The sequence below is a fragment of the Hetaerina americana genome, unplaced genomic scaffold (assembly GCF_022747635.1).
Source record: "Hetaerina americana unplaced genomic scaffold, ioHetAmer1.1.p SCAF_7, whole genome shotgun sequence".
NCBI lineage: Eukaryota > Metazoa > Arthropoda > Insecta > Odonata > Calopterygidae > Hetaerina > Hetaerina americana.
This window is the reverse complement of record NW_027287316.1, coordinates 45367285-45390627: the sequence shown is the minus strand read 5'-3', so window position 1 is coordinate 45390627 and position 23343 is coordinate 45367285. Positions and strand designations below refer to the sequence as shown.

Genomic DNA, 23343 nt, shown 5'->3' with positions numbered 1-23343 from the left:
GCATAAGGGATGAATATAAAAGAGAATTTATGAATGGCAAAAGACCTTCCAATTAAACTGACCGCAATGCATTTCTCATGACTACAGGAAGATGAGACTTATGTAATTTATGATGGAAATTTAATGCCTAGAACTACTATTATGACAAGGTGTATATATTAATTCCATCGCCGTGCACTTTCGTGAAACTATCCTCAACTGCCATCTAATTATAGTAAAATATTAATTACTTACCTTTTTAAGGTAACATTATGAAGGAGAGACCTGTTGTGTAAATGGTTTCTCGCTTTGACATTTCGATCAGAGATTACGCACACGGCTCTTTTGTGTTTTTATGCTGGATTTGTGTATGACTTGGTTGCTTGGTCATCGTCCTTTTTAATTTAGCTCATATATCATAAACGATGCCACAACGAAGTACAGCATGAATGCAATTTACCTCAGTCACCTTTAATTCAGGTTTTATGAGATTTTCGGAGTAGAATTTTCTTTTTGCTCATTTCTCTACAAACTTATTCATTTAATAGCTAATTTTTGCATTTAAATCTTCCAGAACCTTTCTTTTAGCTCGGCATCTCACCATTGAACCATCGACTGTGCTTCTCTACAAGCATAATTAGTTATATTTGGAAGGTTTCCTCATCGGTCTTCCATAAGACTCTTTCAATCAAAATTTCAAACAAATAAGACATTCTTAGACCTTACCCATGCACGTGGAAGAGTTCTATCCGCCTATTGTTTGTTCAGCATTCCACTTCAGCGCCGTATGTCGTTACTTCCCCGACGGAACCGTTAACGTTATATATTTAACATGATCTAGCAAGTTTCTTTTCTTTCTAGCGGTACTTTCACCTATTTTCATGACCAAAGAGCTTTACTTCAATCGGATCTCTCGAGAATCAAGATCTCCAGGCTAAGATGCCACAGCGTTAAATATAAAGGTTTTCACGCAATGACGCCCTCGCTCGCCCTTTTAGATTGTGATATGGAAACCGTTACCGTGGACCAACACGCAACCTGTCTTCAAATTGCAAATGCACTCTTTCTATAGAACCATTTGCTTCATACATGATCTCAATTTTGATGCAGTACTGTCTCTGGGTTCAAAAACCCACCGATTAAATAACCTCTACGATTTGAGCTATTCCAATTAAAAAGAACTTTATTAGAATGAGATCCTATTTTCAATTACGCAGAAAAATGATGAAATGGATAACCGACCAGATAATCACTTAATTCGAAGAGCAAACCTTAAGTGTGTCGAAAACAAAAACTTTCTAAATGAACCAAACGAAAATAACCTACAAAGTTGTATGCCCATCATAAACATGTAAACGGCATCGGTAACGCTCACGAGAAGTTAGAGCAGCTATTCGGAGGTTTAAAAGTAAAGTATCCCTAATTCTCTATTTAAGAAGAGAACAGTTTAAAGTAAAAATTAGGTGGAAATGTAAGTTTTACGAGTAATGAAAGCGTTTTGTCTCTCGCCGACTTCCACTGTTAACATCCTAATTTTTTCACATGGAAATATCAGGATAAATTCAAAAAGAGTTTGAAAAACGATATACGATTACATACAAACTTATTAAATTTAAGCCCCGGAAACTATCATAGGTCGTACAGAATATCGATAAATATAAACATAGTCCATTATATATAATCTACGGGATTTAAATGTTCCAAATCAAGACGTTTTATGCGTTCTGTACGCACTCGAGTAATGATCCAGTGGTCACTCCACAGAAGTTAGCCTTTCACGTTAAAAATTCCTAAAAAGACTAAAAAAATGTTTGAAAGACAGCTACAGATAATAAAAGAATCTGAACTGAATAAATATTGTTTTGAATTGAGCTCACGGTGTCACGTCTTGAGTGTTAAATGGAAAAAATGCACTCTTCTAATTCACACTTGTTAAATCATTTTCGACCGGTCCTGGGGCTGGTCCAGGAAGGGACTTTGACCGCGGTTAAGACTAGACTAGGATAAGGATCTAGGCCCTGAGCATCGGTGCGCGAAGTTGAACTTCCGGATTAATAGAACCATGCACGTGTGGATCAACCTGGTCTTGCGCCGGTAACCTCAATCAGCCCCACACGCCACTAAGGTCGCGGATGCAGATTTGAAAAATCTGCAACCAGCTCCACCGCTTACTCGCATTGAACCTTCATGGACTAAGATTCCGTATTTCTCCCCGCTCTTCATCACCACATACGTTGCGGGTCAGATGGTGCGAGTGGTGTGGGGAGTGCAACACCCATTGTGCGGCCTTCATGCCGGCACTCGTCTGCGACGCGGAAGGCGAAGAGAAAGGGATAGCCGATTGTGAAGAGACTGGTGAGGAAGCTAAAGCGAGGTAAGTCGTGATGCTATGTGCTACTACATAACTATGTGGCCCTCTTTTGTATTTCATTCAAGCTCAAACGACCTTAATTATTATGTTTACGTCATGCTTCATGGAGGAATATGACAAATAATATTTTCTCCACCCAAAAATCACCAAATAAAGTATCAGCTTAAAATACACTACACATATTCTTGGAATGCATACTATGCACACTTCGCTGCAACGTAATATTATAAATAGACTTTCTCATGTGTTCGTTGAGGCTGAACTTTTGACACGTACGAAGCAAAATGTGGGGATTTTTGAGTTCTCACATTTTTGCAGCAAGGGCACTGGAGAGGTCTTGAAGAATAGAGATAAAAGTAGAATGGAAAGCATTGGGAAACGTTACAATATTAATTTAATCATATTTGATGAGAAATTAAGTAAGCTTTACCGATCATATGTACTTCGGGTGATTTTGCGCCTAAGGATAACCCGAAAACACTACCTATCTTCAGCAGCTAATAAGGTTGAGAGGTACTACAAACTTGTTTACTCTCCATTTATCTTTTATGCAAATGCAGTTAATGCGCTAGCAACGCTTTCGGCCTTATTCACATATTTCAAGCGATTTATGGATATCTCCTTCCCAGCCTTATCCGTTGATTGATTAATTGCTTGAATTACATGAGCGCGGAGAAATTTCTTCGTTGGATTACTATGTCAGAAGAACCGAATTTATAGGAGCCGTAATCTGCCTAAAATTACGATTAATTTGAAGTCATATGGCACAGAAAAAGAGGACTAATTTAGCACTAATGAATTTCAGAAACCTACTCAACGCCGATTTTACGTCAATTTGCAAATTGACGTAAAATGTTTGAGCTGTTTAATTTGTGGAATTTTTTAATAACATAGACAAATGAAAAAATTCAAATTTGGTTTTGGAATTGCAATGTTCCAGTTTGCAAATATGTAGTTTCAATTCGAGGTTTGTCCCAAAATTTCGCGAACTACTTAAACAAAAATTTCCCAATCACCCAGAAGCTAATAAATCTTGTCCTCCTTTGAAGTAGCCTCCTCCAGGGACCCTGCACTGAAATCAGCGTTTCGGCCAAGGAAGGGACACTCCTGGTACGATTCCTTTGGGATATAAGTAGCTCCTCTAGCGACTTTTCATATTTTCTCCCTTCCCTTGTGGTAGAAGTTCATGGTGAATGACGCTTACGGAATCAAATAAAACAGTGGGCATGATCTCGACAATCGACCGAACTTGTCTTACCTTTTTGCGTCGCGGCGAAGGTTTTCTCAAACACCGAGACAACTTAACCTTCTTACTTATTCGTAGTCTCATTATCTTCGTTTTCTGATGATTGATGCTCATCGCATACCTATCACTCTGGTTCTGTAATACTGTCAGCAATGACCGCAATTATTTGGCTGACTGGTTAACAAAAGCTTGATCGTATACAAATCTGACTTCAACAGCTCCCCTAAATCATTCCTCCCCCCACTTATTCCCATGCATCTTCTATCATTTTCTCGGTGTATAAGAGGAAAAGCATACGTGATACTACCAGCTAATCCTGCCTGAACCTCCAGTCTAATCCGATTTCCCCACTATTGAAATCCTAGGAATTCAGGTATAGAATTCAGAAAATTCACCTCTCAAACCATTCTTATCTAAAACAATGCGTCCATTTATTTTGATTAACATGTCATAATCCCGAATTTAAAAAATATCTTCCGTTTCGGAGTATTTGATAAAAATAGCGATATCTGAATTTATCCCTATTCCTCTATTCTCTGGATTGAGTGGCCAGGCTGAGTCACTTAAGTGTTTCGACCGGCTGCGATTCAACTTCATACTCTTCAACTTGAATGTTTTACTTCACCTTCCCGTTCCTCGATATTCGGTTTATTTTTGTTTTCTCTGATTCATGGCATTATCTTTTGTTCCGCTCGGAAATTACCGCAAAGCCTTGCCTTATCGGTTTTACATATACTCCACATTCTTAAGATGTGTCTAAATCAGCCCCACACTTATAGCATTCCTACACCCAGCACAGTATAAATTCTTTTATTATTTCCTCAGCGTGAGTTCTAACTCACGGGCGATAACGGGCGGCCATAGTTTGCTCACAATATGGATATGCACGTTCGCTTTCTCTACTCACTTCCCGTACTTGCGTTGTCTGATTCTTGTTTAGGTTTCAAATAAGAGTTTATTCCACTCGTTTCCTATAGCATTATGCAACGCTAACGAACTTTGCCCACTCTGCTGCGTCGAGCGTCTTGTCAAAACCAAGGAGGCAAACAAATGCATCCTCACCATGTTCGGTGTGTAATGCTAGCGAAGTGTGATACATTCCACAGTGTCACCCGTATAAATCAATTCTCAACTGAACTTCATCGATAGTGTTTTGCCTTTTTTTTCCAAACTTTTATTGATAACTATGCTCCCTTGCCCCGCACGAAATAAAACTCATAACCTTATGGTCCTCATAACTTTTATCTAACGCAAACTTTATCCCAGCTATGTGAATTTTAGTAGACCATAGGGACTTTCCTGCTCAAACTCTTTCACCGTTAATTATGAGAATTAACCAAAAAATACTCTTTACGTTTTCCTATTTCCTAATGAGATTCTGAAGGAATACCATATCTTCCAAGTGTAGTTCGCCTAAATTTACCATAGGGCTTCGTTAACTGGCTACTCTAGTTCCTGCGCTGATGTTTTTCTCGCCTGCGTCAATTTAATATATCTAAATTAACTCTTCCGCGATATCTACCTTTCCCACTATCCTTTTGTTTTCCCAGTTATGTGACCCTAGTTATGTGTAATAATGTGTAATAATCCTCGCCAAAATAATACAGCGGTACCTCGACTTGCGAAAATAATCCGCTCTTGTCCGAGGTCCAAATTTTCCATTTCATATCCTGAGAAATCAATTAATCTTTTTACAGGTTTAGACATTTTGGGAAAAAAATATGTTTGCGTGGGCACAGTTATTACAGATTTTGATTTCCAAAATATTTCGTTTAACGAACTTCGTGTAAAAACCATCTTCCGTTAAATGTCAAAAAATCATTACCTCATGTATGGTAGAGTAGTTTGGTTTTTGATCAGCTGTCAACAATTATTTCTTTTCGTCCCTTACGTAGGTGACGCTTGAAGTAAATTTGCGTACGCGCTTTGCACTCGACGACATCGTTTGACAGTTTGAAACAATTTTACCGCATTGTTGCTCACATTAAGTAGTCATACAATTCATGAATAAAAGCATTACGGTTCGCGTCCGGAGAATTATTTCGCACCGAGAGATTGGGATGGAATATGAAAAAAAGTTCGCATATCAAAAAGTCCGTATTTAGAGCGTTGCGTTAGTCGAGCTACCTACTTTATATCATAAAAGATAAATATATTTGCACACACTATTTGTTTCGAAATCAAAGCCAGTGTCCTTCAACGTGCGCTCTAGATAGAAGTTATGTGTCATTTTGGATAGTGAAAACAAGAATAAAAACTGCTCTCGTCTTTCCACGAGTTCATTGAATCAGAAGTTGAGACATCAAGAAGACGTATGTGTATTTTATCGAGCAACGAAATGAGGCGTGTGCTACATTTTCCTCTTAGCACACACCAAGAGTGCCGAGGGCAGTCATGCGCACTGAATTTTTGCACGCGTGATGAGTTACGTCAGGCAATTCCACTGCTTGAATGAAACTCGTCGGTGCCGTCGAGTGGTCCAGGAAGCTGTGAATTACTACAAATCGGACTTCGACTGAAATTGGAAAGAGCTCGCTCCAGGCCCTCCCGTGTCGCCAAGGCTGTTTCTGTGTCATGTCTGAGGGAAGAGAACGTTGCGGGGTGAGAGTGCATAGATGATAATGATGTATCGCAAATAATCACGTCTATGAACCTCATATGTGCCATGACTATTTTCCCAGGGTGATCTACTCCCGGAATATTATTTCTTCTCCGATTATGCATGAAAAATACTGTATTAAAGAAATGTACGTAGTTACAAATACACATTTAAACGTGAGCCTAGAAATATTTAAATTTCACCCTCGTCTCGCTCCTAAGCGGCTCTCCGGCGTGTATGCAGTGACCCTTTAAAGAAGTTGCAATGTCAAAGTAATAATGTGGGACAGAGATACTATGATGAAAACTGACGCATTATTTGAACTTATGACACTATACTTATTACAGTAAAGTATGCACGGACTATTGACAATATTTTCTGCAAGATTTGTGCCATATGTAAAATATTATCTGATCCGTAGAACTGCTATGGTAACCAGGGCAAAATTATCTAGAGGCAGGGTGGCTGGAAAACAGATATCAACTTAAAGAAACTTAAAGCTACTGGCAACAGAAGGGAAACAGGCTAATAAACGAGGAGGTGAAAAATTCCATTTTATTTCGTACAACAAAATACTAACGAAATTAAAAAGGTGGAATATTAATTCGAATACTTTAACTACCCTATCTTTGATCACGCGCATATTATTTACAGTACAAGATTAATTCAAGTGGTTCTCATCTCTATCCCTTACCGTAACCCTGGAATCCACATAATATGAAATTTAACCTTATTTTACTCAAAAAGCTGATGCTTTACGTCTCCTTAACACAGCTGCAGCTACTAAAGGAATTATTTAAGTTTCGATCTACAATTAAACAAATCTAATTTCACAATTCACTTGGCAAATGACGCCTGAATATTCCAATTAGGTGAGCCAAGTACAGAAAAGCATGGGAAGTGGCGATTTTAAGGGATCCACCGAGAGTTTCATTTCGAACCAGTATTTCATCCCGACCGATTCGGACCCTGTGGACTTGTGTTTTCTCTTCTACTAGAGAGATCACAGACCAATCCTTGAATCATTTCACCATTTCATTCACGGCAGTCCCTGATAAGTTCATGCGGTAATATGATGATACATGATAAGGCTGGTCCATGCGCATTAATTTAACTAAACCTACGAGCAAAATACAACAAAAAGGAAATTATGAAACTGCTACATTTCAATATGATTACTCAGCATATCGAATCAAGTTATCTGAAAATGAAACTTTCCAAAACTCTTAACCTCTCAAAGAAGCATTGGAACATCCCCCGCGTGTTCACGTTTCTTTCCCCTAAGTTTTATGTTTACTCGCAATTCAGATGTTGAAAAGACTACTGTTGACTACTCTTACTGTTGTTCCTACGGACTAGGCGGTTCATGGATATGCATTTCGAAGACCTTCATGCGAAAGAGTCACAGATAGCTCGTTCACAGCACTTAACAGCCTTAACGAACCAACCAAGCCAGTAGATGGCCTATAAAAGAGGCCATGTGGTATCCCCTCTAATTTGATGCTTCTAAATTCTAAGAATCAATGCCGTAGCAAGTGAAGGGACGTGGAAGCGATTTCCGCAACGTCGCCGGCGTGCACTGCCGGGCAGGCTGTTGCCGTGTCGCGAGCACCAGGCGAAGGGGAGGGGATGCCCGCGTCCTCTCTGTCGTTCGGCTAATCCCGCATAGTAATGATATCTAAACGATAACCGCTCAACCTCTTCTTCGTCACGTACGGCCACCCCATCTCTCCCCTCGTTCCAAGGTGCGATTGGTGCGGGAACTGCGACGACCACTGCCCCTTCATGATGCTGCCCTCCGGTTGCGAAGCAGAGGAGCCGCGGGAGGAAGGGGGAGATGACCACCCTGGGAGTGGATTGGAGGACGCCTGGGAGGAGGCGGAGGGAGAGGGCACGCAGGAGTCGCTGGAGGTGGACGGGGAGGAGGAAGACGCGGAGGCCGAACGAGAGGAGGCAGACGGGGAGGAGACAAAAGTTGAGGAAGGGATGACGAAAGCCCTCAAAGACGAGGTGGGGAAACCCTGAAACTCAAAACATTCAAATAAGCAGCGTGTTTTCACTCGTTTTTTTTAGAAAGTGTCGTGTTATAATTTGAAAACCTAGAAATCGACCTTTAAAAGGCGAAATAACATATTTAAATCCATTATTAAAGATACAAGTGCGACCATAGAGTCGCAGGTCGAGTTGCCGTTTAAACTTTTTTAATCAAGCTAGACCGACCTTTACAAGGTCCTAAAATGCAGTTAAATTTTGCAGAAAAAGTAGCCATTAAGTTATGCGCTAAAAGTAGAACATTAATTTTGCATACTCTTGTCGAAATTTAAAACACGTGCTTATGAAGACTTTTGCATGTTTATGATGAAGTTTTTGAAAAACCTGGCATCAGTTAAAACAACAATTATGACCGCCCTATGGACCGCCCTAATCTACATAAATTCATGAAGTTTCTGAAATAACCTGGGAGAGTTCTAATAATTTTCATAATCATGAAAAACGACGGCGAAACTGACTAGTAGCTTTAAAAATCAGCTGGTGGAATTCCTGGAAAAATATGATATTCTTCCCAAATTAAATTTTTCTTAGAAGCCTAAAGATAGTTGATCATCTCTGAATTTTACCTTTCTCTAGAAGTCAGACATTCACCTATAAAGAAATGGCTCGTTGAAAAATGCAAGGGGCAATATGGTTTTCCTCAACAATGCTGTGCGTTAACTTCAGTCGAATAGATCTCGCTTTATTTGCTGTTAAAAAGATAAACATTTTAATGATATCATTTATATCAAAATGAATCATTGCACTGTGTGCTATGTAAAGATGGGATTAAGATAATGACAGAATGAAGTAGAATTGAGCAGAATACAGTATGAAATTTAAATGCAAAGCGATAGTTCCAAAAAATACGTTTTTTGAATGTAGAAATGTAACTGCAAAACATTTATTCGTAAAATTGTCTTTGCCAATCCACAATTGTTAAATATTGTATACTTTGGTTTTCGTTGCGTACAATGACTTTATGAAGCTCATCGGAAAAAAGAAGGGAAAAAGAAAAAATGTATCACGTATATGCTATCTGATTTCCTTATCGAAATAATGAAAACCATATTATATAACTTTCTCCAAATAAATAATTAATTCATCTTATCATTATCAAAAAAATACGAGCTCCTTTATCTTATCGCTCTGAAGAAATGCGGGTTATCAGGCCCAACACCTGTTCTCGGATTGATATAATTTTACGAAAAAATCGAAGGAATATAATAATTCTTCATATCCCTCTCACCAACCCTCCACACAAAAAAACTAAGTCATGGCAAACAAAAAACAAAGCGTAAGAAATGCCCCTGGCCACTCCTGATTTACCTATTTTGGTGACAGAATGATGCCCACATTACGTATTTAAAACGTCAAAAACACTATCTAATACATAAACTTCTCAAAAAATAGGATGAAGAGACTTTAAGAGAAGGTTCCCAAAAAACCATCGCGTCAAGAAACGAGAAGAAAGTTCTCGTCAAGAACGCTGTAAATGTCACCTCGGCCTCGTCCAAACACCTCGCCCTAAGCATGAAACGGCCAAGAGCATCGTGAGTATATTCCATAGTTCTGGAACGAGGAGTAATTTTCACAACATTAACATCCAAAAAGGGATACAGGGTATACGTTATCACCTATTGCATTTACTTTCATGTAAAGAGTACCCCAAAATAACCACACACAAATTTACCACAGGGATAATCTTGCAACTACCGTTGCTAAGTTATTTCAACGTCATTCTGGGACAGTCTGTCTGTGCACTTAACTTAATTGTATGATACGCTTCCAAAGACAGAGAAACTTTCATGATATTCATGCGTACGTGGTTTTTAGGCATAGGTAATTTATGTGACTTAATTTTTTCAAAACTGTGGCTTTGAACACAGCATTGTATTTTTGTACAAAGTCATGCTTCGCACATCTATGGCTTACGCAAGCCATTTATTTTCTTTAACTAATGCCACATTAAACTCTTCAAATGTATCTTCCACAAAAACTGGAAGAAAAGTTGGCGAGCGTGACTCTAAGTTTCCTAAAGAAGCGGAAGTCACGCACGTTGTTTCCAAACTTGTTCGCGACAGTTACATTAGGCCCTTAATTCCCGCCTGGATTTGGAGCTTTCTTATGTTATTATGGAGAAAGATGGATGGATTTTTTTACGCTACCATTGATCTACACTTTCATTTAGTTGAAAAACCTTAGTTCAAAGTCACCGTCCCAGGTCCCTTATTATGTAACACCCATTTATCATAACAGAATACTTTAGGCTATTCATGACTTGAACTTGTGCCATAAATTAATTGAACTTAGGACAAGAGCACCGTTGGAAACCATTATGTCTCGGCTGGCCACATCAAAGAATAACCTGGAAATTGTTGTGGATCCGGTGGAGTTCTTGCTTACCCTCTATAATGCCACTGGACAGTCCGGAGGTGAGTCGATGTATATTTTTTCACTCTTTCCTGACGTTAAAATCAACAAGTTACAGCAAACATTGGGAACTCATTTTATACTATTTCAAGGATTAGCATGCAAAGACTTGGGCGGATAGGGTTGGTGCGTTAGTAAGGTAACAAACATTACATTAACGTTAGTGCCTAGTGGTTTCCCAAAAGACTCGAGTTCAGATATCATCGGCCGAGGATTTTTTTTAGTACCATTCTGATTCCCACTTGGGTGGCGAGAGAAGTATACTCCATTTGTACGTCGTCCATTGGATGGGAATCCGCAGGTCTAAGGGCGCCTTTCCCATAGCCTAAGGCGTCGACGTGTTTTCATCAATCTTCCTTTTTGTCTAGATATCCCATCTAGTAACCATGTATCCACCTAGCATCCGTGTACTCGTATCCAGTTATCCATGCAATTCTAATGGTGCAAGTGACCTCAGCTGTGTGCCACCTTCCCGAATAACTAATGCAACGCAAGAAGTTAATTGAAAACTGGCTGTCCTTTGCATGCAGCGTGGTATGAAGGTCGTCTCCACAATGACTCCGTAAGGAATACAGATTTCGACTTTATCGTGAGAAACCAGCTGGTGAGTATTCGGCCATGCACATGGTTGGTCGTTTGAATCCAGAACTTTCGACCGCAGACCGTTGGACGAACATGACAAATTAGTGCACTGGGTTCGGCGATTACTCCGTAAACTCGAACGAAAAAAACGGAATTTGATCCAATAGTTTGAAAGTAATCATGGAAGCGTTTCATTCTATACCGAAAGATTTGAATCAAAATTGACCAGGAACTACAGCTCATCCGCTGTGTCTCAGTTCAGCCTCAACTTTTTGGAATATATAAACTTCACTAACAGGGGAAAGTCGGATGAATTTCATCAATTTAAGAAGAGGTTAACTAGGTTCTTTTCAGCCAGTAAGTCAGTAGTTACTTATGCGGAAGGATCGATTTTAGACTCGTCAAATTGTCCACTAAAGAAAATACACGACGAATAAGATCACGAAGTTATTCATGAGTATGAGTATTTGTTTTATGCTGGCTTTAATTAAAAACGACACCAACCGAGCTTGCTTACTTTAAATCCAGCACGGAGACCAGAAACATTTCTGCTCAAAGTTATGCGATGCTAAGGTTGCAATCGTAGGCGACCAGCACTAAAATTACGCAATACAGGAATAATCCTCGTCTGACCTTTCCTCCCACTTAATTTCTGACCTAGGATCTGGTGATTTATACTCTGGCGCGACGCTGAGAAATGCACAATGCTTTACCAACTAAGGTTTACGAACTCGTATTTTTTCTTCAATTAGTTCCGTCGGATTCACTGCCACGCATAAGGTTAGTGGACGCTGGTCTAGTGTACAAAATTAAAATTGTGGAGCGTTAGTTATAATTTCCCATTGGTAACTTGAAATGCATTTGTGCTCTGCCAGTATTGCGACGAGGCTCATTTGAAAATCCGATTATTGGATATTTTGTCCGAACACTCCGACGTGAGCTCTTCTCCCTTAGCTAAGCAAGGGTAGACGGAAACTAACCCGGCATTGGACTAAATAAAATGGAATACTTAAAGTCATAAAATTTAAAGACAAAACTTTTATTTTTACTCAAGACGCAGAAAATATAGTTCCAATAAATTTTAATGAAATTAACAAGAGGTATAAAGAGTAACTGTGATACTCAAATTTAATATCCATTGTCAGGAGGAACACGTGTTTCATAAGTTTCCAGCTGAAATTTTATACCGTCAAAGTCCAATTATCATTATCAATACATGTACACCATCCAGCCAAAGTAATTCTTTCAGGGAAGAAACATTTCTCTCCAGCTAATGTGCGACTGATTTTGTTTTTTATTCATCTGAGCAGCTAAAAGGACATTAAAGAAGTTTATTTAAAGCTATACAATAACATCGTTGGAAAATTATTAATTTATTCAGAATCTCTTCTTCGGTTGTGTCTTTATGTCCTTACGTCTTGTCAAATCTATGCTTTCTCGCTTCCTTCATCACTGACCTCTTAAGGTCACTAGGACATTGCAGAGGTCGCGGGTACACCGCAGCACCTCATACACCCGTCCCATTGTTTGGGCTCGTGTGAATGAGGTTCCAACAGTTTGTGGTGACGATTATCATATGAATGACAATCTCAGTGCTTTGAAAGTTGCTTTCCGCGGGGAGTATAGACAAAAATAAATAACTGGTGACAGTTGGAATGCTCCAGTAAGCACCACCATTAATATCAGGACTATTCGAATAAATTTTTAAACGAAAATTTAAGTGCTCGTAGACATATGGGCCAAACATATTCCAGTTAATTGGGCAGTGTTCTTCTAGCTTTCTGTATTTGAAACCACACATTTTTTAGAATTTGCAATTTCGTTTTTCGTGAAAATTCCGTACTTAACGCATCGCAGCTCAGAACCCGGAAAAACCCGGGAAAATTAGTAGGAGAGGTGGTTTGTCCCGGGAGATAAGAAATTATCGGTAGTGGGAAGAGCAAGGGAAAACAAGAATAAGTTTATCTACCTCTTCAAATCAGGAAATCAACTCGTTGGACGGCTACCAAAATTGAATTGAGTTGTCAGGATATATTAGATTAGACGATTTTTCTTAAAGCTCATTTATTCACACACCTGGCCAAAATGCCTGCCTATCTGGTGTTTAAAAAAAAGTCGAACATGAATAGCTCTAATCCTTCTCACCCGGTGGTGAGTTCAACTCCCAATCTCATTCTTGCATAACTATCGCTCTCACGCCCATAGCTACCTATTAGAAATAACTACTACACTTAATATTTTTATAGGTAGATACCGTAAAGCCACTTGACGTCCTTTCTGATTTCCCTCTGTCAAAGGCGAACCTCTGTTGCTCACGAAGGAATTTCCAACCCGTAAACAGGCTAATTTTATATTATTTCATGTATTTCGCTTTACTTAAGTGTATTTTATGAATTAATTTTTGAAAAATCTAAATAATATTTGCAAATCCATCGCCAAATAAGTCTGCTTTTCCCCCTGAGATGTTATTATTCAATATTTGTATACTACGAGTAGTAGTAGTATTTAGGGGAGGCGATCGACAGCTAAGGTCATATACGCCATTAGGGATGGACAGGAAAGGATGAAGGGTGGAGAGAAACCCGGCGTCGGCATTAGCCTACATTTTACGAAAGGCGCCGAGGGGTCCACAGCTTAACGTCCCATCCGACGGACGGCGTACTCACTCAAAGTGCCCTACACAAAGCACCTCAAGCAGGGATCGAGATACTACTGAAAGTGCGATAGCCACCGCACCCTCTCGATGCCCTTATACTACGAGTATATAATTGTTATACGAGGGTCGTTTCGAAAGCTTTGAGACACACTATGTTGCAGTATATGATTGCCTTTCCAAGAAAGCGGGTCGACAGCGGTGTCCTTTCCGAGTAACGCGTGCTGCCGTAAACTCTAGTTATTCTACCTAGAGTTTACGGCTGGCAAACCATACCAATTCTACCGGCAAACCATACGTATTCTACCAATTTCAAGGTAGGTTTTGGACAGTCTCAAACGGATATTTAATGCATAGTATCGTGAGAACTTACAACTGCAATTATATATTTAAAAGTTAAGATTAACTTTAAGAACCTGAAGATTAACAACCAAAAAATCTGAAGCTACTTCCAATCCTTTTACTTTTACAAATGCATGTCTTAGTGGTCGCCATTGGGATCGAGGGCAAGTCTTAGACGCTTGGCAGCAGACAAAAACTACTGCTGATATGTGGTCATGGGCGTGAACAATTTTGAGCACTGAGAACTCACGTTTTTGAACCATTTTTTCACGGTAATTGTCATCGCAATGAAAAATAGCCACTAATTGAAAAAAAGGGTCTGCACCTCGGGGTTCCATCTCACAATCCCCTTCTCCGTTTGCCCTAGTGCACCTCTCCCGCGGGATCCGACGATAAATCGGACGCCCGGAGATTCCCTCAGGTGTCGTTGACGGAGGCGCAACATAGCTCACACTGCCGCTTCCGCCTTCCCGCCCCGGCCGTCGCTTCCGCGGCAATTGGCTACAGTGGCGTGGTTGCAACGCTGCATTGCAAAAATGGGGTCGCGACCTTGGTGTTCGTCGGGGCGCTTTTCGAACGCGCGATCCCTCGAGTCGCCGGCATTCCGCCTCAATCTCTTCTTTCTGCCTCCCCTTCCGCATTTCAAGAGTGAACGAGCGTGACCTCGACCAATATACGATATAATGCCCGCAGCAAGTGCAAAGTGCAACGACTGTGGAAAAACAGCTGTTAAATCCACTTCGTCCCACGCCCGCTCCGAAGTTGAGTCTCTAGTGTAGATTCTACGACATGCAGGGGCGTTCGGTGCTACATGAAGAGGTCCTAAATTAGAAGTTCGAAACCTTTTGTGACTAGGATAGGACTCTTAAAGTACTGAAGTGTTTGCGGACAACATGCCTTGTACGTAATTGGTTTTGCAAAATTAAACCAATGAAGTTCCAACCCTGAGGGCGACTTGATAGAAGAAGATATATCACCTAGGGTTTCTCAAAGCTATGAGTCAGTTTGCAAATACTTGTAATTTGCACATATGGAGTCTACTCATGGCAATAAATGGCACCTGTTACTTGACTTCATTAAGAAGTATTTAAAAGTTTTCCTACACTAAATTTAAATCTTTTTCGAGGACTAGTAAATGGACTTGGGGCTTTGATGTTAACCCCTACCATGGCTGATATTCACATACTATTTATTATTATTATTATTAAAAATACACATGTGCTGATAGACAGTGCCAGGTGGCACACAAGTCCCAAATAAATACAAAAGATAATAGATAAAATATTCAGTAAAACAAAAGTGCACTAAGGAAACTTCCAAACACAAATCTCTTTAACAAAGCAAGAGAATCCCCATCTCATTTACATCCATCAATCAGCAAGAAAAAAAAGATAAATTGAAAAAAATTAAGCTATTACATATAATACATAACACCACACATCAATCAAATTATGACATATATTCCTTACATCTTTTCTTAAAAGTATTCACTCTGTTAGGACAGGGCTCGAATATTTTTGCAGGTAAAGTGGGAGCAGAATCTTATAGCCACTATGTCATCATCCAAAACCTTAAATCTTCAAAGATTTCGAACACTATTTTACCTGACATTCAGAGCGGCACTGACTGAAAACTCAGATCTGATTAAAGCCATTCGCGGGCTCCAGGTTAGTTACCGCTGATGTATGGGAGCCTTCGTCATTTAAGTTACGTTTTCGAATACATGGGTAAGTGAAAGGAAATACTATATGATTCCAGGTGAAAGTTCCTCTAAGTTTCAGTAAAACTTCATTAATGACTTCTAAACCTGAAAAGACGATAGCGAGCAGAAAAGCCTTGAGTAATTAGGCCAGGCGTGAATTCAATTCAATAAAGATGAAATGGAGGCTCGATTTACAAACGATTCCATATTACTCTCAATCGCTTAAAAATAATCACTTCATTTTTTTCGTATTTAACCTAATATCCGAATGAACTAGGAGAGATCTCAAGTATATCTAACAAGCGCTAGGATGACTGATCATCATGCACTAGCAAGATTGTCTATTCAGCAATCAGCTAGAATTTAAAAAAAATTATTTAGTAAACACACTGAGCTCTTAGCGTAAAAAATGGAAAATTTTGAAATTTATTTTTCGTGTTAAAGCACTTTAAAAGGAAGAAATTTATACACTTAAAGTTTCATTTTTTAGATTCAACTACTCCTGCATAGATGATGCTGTTCCCCTACTTATGAGTTCATTTGCCTAGATTTATGTATTTCCGATTCCCAACCAATAATCATAGCGATCTCAAAGCCTGCTAATTCTTCAATAAATTGAGATTTGTTTGCTGTCAATTGTACTTAAACGGGGTAGAAATATAAAATTCACATTTCACCATTATTTAGATTATTAAGTCATATAAGGAATTATAATCCTTAACGTGTTAACAAATAGAGGTGAGATACAAGCCTTTGACCTTTGGGATAAGGCACTAGCCCTCGGCTATTTGCTAGGGCACATATCAATAATAGTACTCAAAGCGTCTACAATGTCAATGCTCAGTTAATACGGCATATTCCAGGAAAACGTAGGTGGAAATAAATTCAAATATTTTCGTTGGAAATACAAGGACACCACTGGTATTTATTTACGGGTTTCCAATTTGGTCGGGGATTTAAGATCTCGGTGTGAAAGGCTGCGCTCTTGTACGTTGGCTCACTTGCGGCAGAAGGTTACGAACGTATTGTGCTTGGTCTTCTCTAATATATCAAAGGCAAAAAGCGAACATTCCATGCTAATCGCAAAGTCTACAGAAAGCACAACTGATTTTAATCAATCCTTTTTCGGCTTGATTACTGATTGACTTTACGCACAGTAGTAGGTTTGATTACCCTTCATTAACTAGCTACTCTGAAAAGATATCCATTTCCTTCTGGAACAAGAAAAGTTTACAACTAAACGATCACCATTTTTTAATTAATCTAATTAAACCTACCACGAGCGGGTTTCCAAGAAATTAACGGATACACATTGTTCCAGTCAAGAAATATTACCTATAGAATAAATATCAACTACTCCTAGTAGAAATGTACGAGCATGTAGGTATGCCATGATGGAAAGTTGTGACATATATTCAAAAGCCCTTTTAGTACCCCAGACTTCAAATGATTTTTCCCAACAGCTGCTGAAGCTATAAAAGGTGACAGTTTATCATGAGTACTCAATTTCAGTTAAAATACAATTTCGTATAACAATAGGAATCCTGGTGATAATAGTAAATACAATGCATTAGTCACTTTTATTGACTTTCAAGCAAGGTGCCTGATATGTTGCGTTTAATTTAAATACTTTTAGTCAATGAATTACAAAAAGTACTCTGGGAGCATTTCGAAAATTCTTATCAACGAACGTGTGTATGACAATAGTATGTTAATCTAAAAATAATTCATGGAGCGCTTAAATGAACAATAATGAGAAACGAATTGATTTCGGAGCCGATACCGGAATTGAGTGATAAAGGGAAATTTATTACCACCTACAACGAATTTCATCTGTGGAAATCGATATTGCTAACGGAAAAACATTGCGCGCATTCATTATTCATCGATTATAACCTATTTTTATTGCGATACTTCCTTATCATTTATCTCAACGTCAAAATGATAGAGAGCCAAACTGTGCATTTGGTTCAAGCGATTACATTTCATGACTCCTTTTACTTTTCTCGTTTGGCAATGCCAAAATTAGCGAAATAATTGGTAGCGTCATGCATTATTATCGTATATAATGGACGGGTCACGGTTTTCCAAAGAGTACCCCAAAAAAAAATACAAATTGAGGTTCTACGCTGATGAGCTTCGCTTAACAAGCGGAAAATTGCGCAAAACCCATTCACGTGAATAGTTTTTCTTCGGAAAGAATTAAACGCTCGATAATAAACGAAATGAATTAACATAAATAAAAAGGAGCAGAGAAAAAATTGCTGCTGTAGATGCTGCTCTTTGCCCTTAAGCGAAAAACAGGTATTTAAACCTAAATTCCAGTGGCGTTGTATCTTCCGAAATTAAAATAAAATCAATACATTTAAATTGACAACTCGGTAGAAAATTAATTAAGATGTTCAAAACAAAGCAGTACCAAGATCATTGTTTGTGTACTCATTATAGTGCAAAGTAATGTCACGATTTCATTAAGAACAACTTAGTTAAACTCGTGACTTTAGTCATTATTTCTACGAAATTCTTTTCCAGCAACCAGGTTTATCAGACCAACAGTCAGTCTGTCACATATGTAAACGTGGTTCAAAGGGTCGACGAACTCGAGAGCGCAAATGAAATATTGAGAGAACGCGGCAATGTTCCGAGGAGACTATCGCGCAGGAGAGAGGGGAAGGATGTGAAAGAGGGAAGGCACGAGAGGGGAGGTCAATGTTTTCCTTCAATCACAGTTTCAAACACGACGATCCTGAAAATCTTTCGAACGGTGCGATTCGACCCGTGAGTACGATTACATGTAGATTTAATTTCGAATTGATGAGATAAGGTGTAAAAGCAAGAGGAAATTCCACCTTTACATCGCCCAGAGCACACGTGGGCGAAATTAATTGCGGAAGCCGATCGTCACAGCCTGCATTTCTATTATCTACCTTCGTCGCGATTTGAAATGTTTTCTCTATTAATAGAAAGCAGAGTAAACGTATACTGTATTACACTCACCCTAGAGTGACACGCTTTCTCTACAGCCATACGCTGTATTTTAATTACCTTTAAAATTTTTAATTACCTTTAATCACCTTTAAAATTGCCGGCTCGTGCCTACCCCTACTGTATTACACATAGAAAGTTAAAAAACCCCAGCATATAGCGTTTAACTCATTTCTAAAGGTTATATTATTACTGAATTCGAGGTAGGTTATTCGAGAGGATATCTGGTCGAGGGAGAAGAAGTGTTCAGAGGTCATATGGGCTGGAGAAAGTAGGTGAAAGTTATGGGTGATTGGGCGGGTCATGTATTCTTACTTCTCCCCCCCCCCGAGTCTGTTACCTATATTTAGCACAATTAAATAAGGTGTCTATCAAATCGCTAAACCTAACCTGACCTAATTGCAGGTGGAATTATTAAAAATGTGGAGTAAATTGATTTGTGAAAGACTGATGTGCAAGATCAATTATAATGTAAGTTATGAAGGTGAATTATGGCTATGAAATAGACGTTCTGTATATTTGTATACACATACATGGATATAGATATAAGGAAAAGGGATATGCGTATAAAAGACAAACACATGAGAGAATGCGAAGGCGGAATCGAGCAGATCACTAGAGCAAAAATACTTCCTTGCCCGGGACTTGCACCACAGACCTTTCAAATTGCCGGAACGTTACTCTAGCCGCTTGGGCTCTCGAGGAAACGTAAATTACATGGAAATCTGCGGGGGATTTATGCAACCAAGTGCCCCGATTCTTTGGCCAGGAGATGGCGTTAGGTTGGTGTTTCAACCACCAAAAGAGAAATAGACTAGAACACGAGAGGAAAGGATAGTTGGGAAAGCAATCAGACAACGTCATAAAGGAAAGGAACACTGCGTTTCGTGGCAAGCATAGCCAGAACAAGGAGACGATCCACATTGGCCAAATGAACTTTATATATAAATATATATACACACATATATATATATATATATTTGTGTATACATATGTATATATATATATAAATATAATATATATAATGCACACTAAGATAGCATTAGCGATCAAAAACACAAAAATATTGTTACATCGTTTATAGATACAAACGAAATTATTACTAACCCTACCTACACTGATTGAAAGCTGGGAAGGAAAACACGTGAAATTAAGGAGTTATTTATCCTCTGTCTATTCTTTACATTATTGGTCAGCAGTGAATATTTCAAAAAAACTATTTAAATTTTAAGCACGGAATAATAAATATTATGCGACATATAATATTTTATAATTTGTTGATGCCGCGTTCGAGTCCATTTTCATTTTCCTTCGTTGGCAATAAAATGTGTGATATTCATTGGTTCCATTATCTATCTTAAAGTTACAGTTACTGTTCCTAAATGTTACCGACATGTTCATCAATCAATCAATAGTGTCCCATGCATACAATTAAAAATTATGAAGTCGGTCTTCTCAAGTAGCATACTATTTCACATTTCCGCAAATCGACCAACACCGAAATAAAATCATCTCCAATGATGACGATTTCCGTAAATATTTTAACACGTGGGGGAAAGATACAATCAAAATTGAACAGGATGACCGATAGTGTAAGTATGTAACTCCTCCTCGTTTTGCAGATTGGAATAAACGTGGTTGAAAACAAATTGTCACTCAATCGAGTACGTCTATCGAACGAAGTGATTTTCGTGCTCGTAAGAATCGTGCTCAAACAGGCGAAAGGAAAAGACCGCAATGCCACACACCCAGTCCGTGACCGATAGCAGAGAGTGAGTGCTCTTCCCGTGAATCGCATACAAATGCACTGAAAAGAAAGCGCTCCGTGAGTGCACAATTTTCTTTCGGCTGAATGTCAAAAAATCCAACACGTTACATGCATTCGAAAGGAAGAAGGAAATCGTTTGACTTATTGACGGGAAAATTGACATTAAATAGTTTCTAAGCATACTATACAGGTACGCAAGTATCTTTTCCCCTTCATCTTTCTGTTGGCCAGGTTAAAAATCCGCGCGCCTCTGAAATTCAGGTTGCTACTTTTTGACAATTGACAGTAAAATTGATTTTAATTTTGTATTAGTTGTAAATGTATATATTGTTGTGAATGTAATAGTTGTAAGTGTAATATTGCATGTAGAACAAAATATTTCCAGGGAGTTAAAAAAAATAAATACTTAGTTTGAAGAAACGTACAATGTCTAAATTGGCTACTAGAAGAATATGAAAGAATAGTAAGTTTGTGAATGAAATCCCAATTGCTACCTTTACAACACTAAACTACTAATTATTAGTCCTACCATATTGAAATTCACAAAATATTGCCAATTCTGACGAGATATATGTTATTCCTAAACATGAAGACTCAAATATCCTTGTTGCTTCTTTTAATTGGTTATTAGGTCGTACAATACTACTACGTTTATATGTGACGATTACAACATATAAGGGGTTAAAATTGCGGATAAAAGTTGAAATATCGATGGCAAGTGTTGCGGCATATTCAGTCCAATCTTTCTAAAATACTGTCGACGAGATCCAACTGCTGTCATTTTGAGCTGTATACACATACGTTCAACATGTACGAATATTGGCGTGGATTCTTCATTCGCGTCAATTCGGTATGATAGGGTCAAAATTGTTGAGTCTCACTGCGAAAAATAATTAGGTCAAACGCTCTTAAGGACTTAACCGGGAGTTTTTTTTGTGGACGACGTTATCTTTCTCATTTATGTCAATTAACTCATCAGTGACTCATGATAAAATCGACATCAATACAGATATTATCAGCGGGATAAACTAAATTAACAGGTTGCTAATAATAGCCCTTGTCCTTGGACTCTTAAATCTCCCTAGTCGATTCTAAACTCGCTTTAATATAAGATTTATACGAATTTATAAGATTTCAATTTTACAAGGCTAGAATCCATTTGAACATACACCACCCAAAGAAAAAAACATAAAAATTACAATACATCTCGTATAGAAACAATTCACCACTAATCAATCACCATTAAACTGATTAACACCCTATTTTAGATATAAATAAACATTTATTCAACCGATTTGAAAATACCGGCTTCAAATCGTCGCTAAACACAAGATTTTGAAACCAAGCGAGTTTTTTCACTTTAAAAATAGCGGCACTGTGTTTCACTCGAAAAAATCTTACTTTTATTCAAGCTTGTTTTGGAAAAAAAGAAATAATAAATTTCTTTGCGATGGTAACACAAAAGAATCTGCGACAGCCTTTTGATGGTATCAAATGATATTCACTATCACAAGCGTTATTTCTGACGTGCCGTTTGAGGGAAAGAGAAAAAAAAGAGCTATTCACTTAATTTAGAGCATGCAACACGTACATTTGGAGGCACGCAAAAATTTGTCACGCTATCCTTTACGTCACAATATTTTAGATAACCTGTTAGATTAGTTGCGACTGGAGAAATTTTTCTGACCTATGAAGATGAAATGATCCAGCGTCTTCTTGCTCACCGCTCCGGCGGCTAATTCGCAGGCAAAGTGTGGGAGTCGTCCTTCCCTCAGCGAGACCGACTACTTCTCAGTTCAGCAGCACGCCTCCAACTGCCGCGGACGATCGAGTGGCTGGACAAAATCCTGCCACGGCGCCTGCGCACTGACAACCTCATTTTCACCGAAGCGGGAAGAACGAATGTGCCTAAAAGGAAATGTAAGTTGAAGCTTAGAAAAATATTACACCTTCACGTTATTTTTATATTAGTTTCTTTCAAAAGTGTATCGAAGGCTTATCTCACATAAGTACTCGTATATGCCCCATTACAAAGTGGACATAGGACATAATTGACAAACCTTTAGGAAAGGTTTGTCAGTTGTGGCAATTCCGACGGAGGCAACAGAAAGCCAAACTTGTCGCCTCATTATTAGCAAGTGTTTTCGGTTGTGAAAATTATTTTTATTGAATTAGGTCATCTACCATTTTTTTTAAAGATAGGTTTCCGGATGGGCAAACTGGATGGACTCGCCTAACAAGGAAAAACCTGGTATCCTATCCTACAATAAACTGTTCAATAATTCCGCAAATATCTATATTCGCGATATTTAATTGAAATAAATTACGTTTAAAATTGATTATTTAAATTTAAATCCATTTGATGACCACAATTCTATTACTGCTTAGGAAAAACATATTAGAAAATCAATGATCTCTTGAATCAATCGATTCAATCCCTCCAAGACGGATCAATTTTCAAAATTGCGAATTCTCCACTTGCATTATGAGTTTGATAGGGAATGATAAAACTATGTCCAACAAGTAAGTGATTATGGTGAAAGATCAATACATTTGTGCATATTTCCCTGAATGAAGGTTTACATCACGTTGTCATGGGCATGGTCTTGGTGAAATAATAGTGAAATTACTTTCAGATGAACCTTTTTTTCT

The 23343-nt window shown here is 38.5% G+C and overlaps 1 protein-coding gene across 1 annotated transcript in view; it reads right to left on the bottom strand.

Moving 5' to 3' along the window:
- LOC139696363 (1-acyl-sn-glycerol-3-phosphate acyltransferase epsilon-like) overlaps positions 1-22487 on the bottom strand; it is a 64003-nt gene extending 41516 nt beyond the window's left edge. The window contains exon 1 of the mRNA XM_071595104.1: positions 22379-22487. The gene's annotated coding sequence lies outside the window, so the exon portion shown is untranslated. The remainder of the gene's footprint in view (positions 1-22378) is intronic.
- Between the last annotated feature and the right edge of the window lie 856 nt (positions 22488-23343).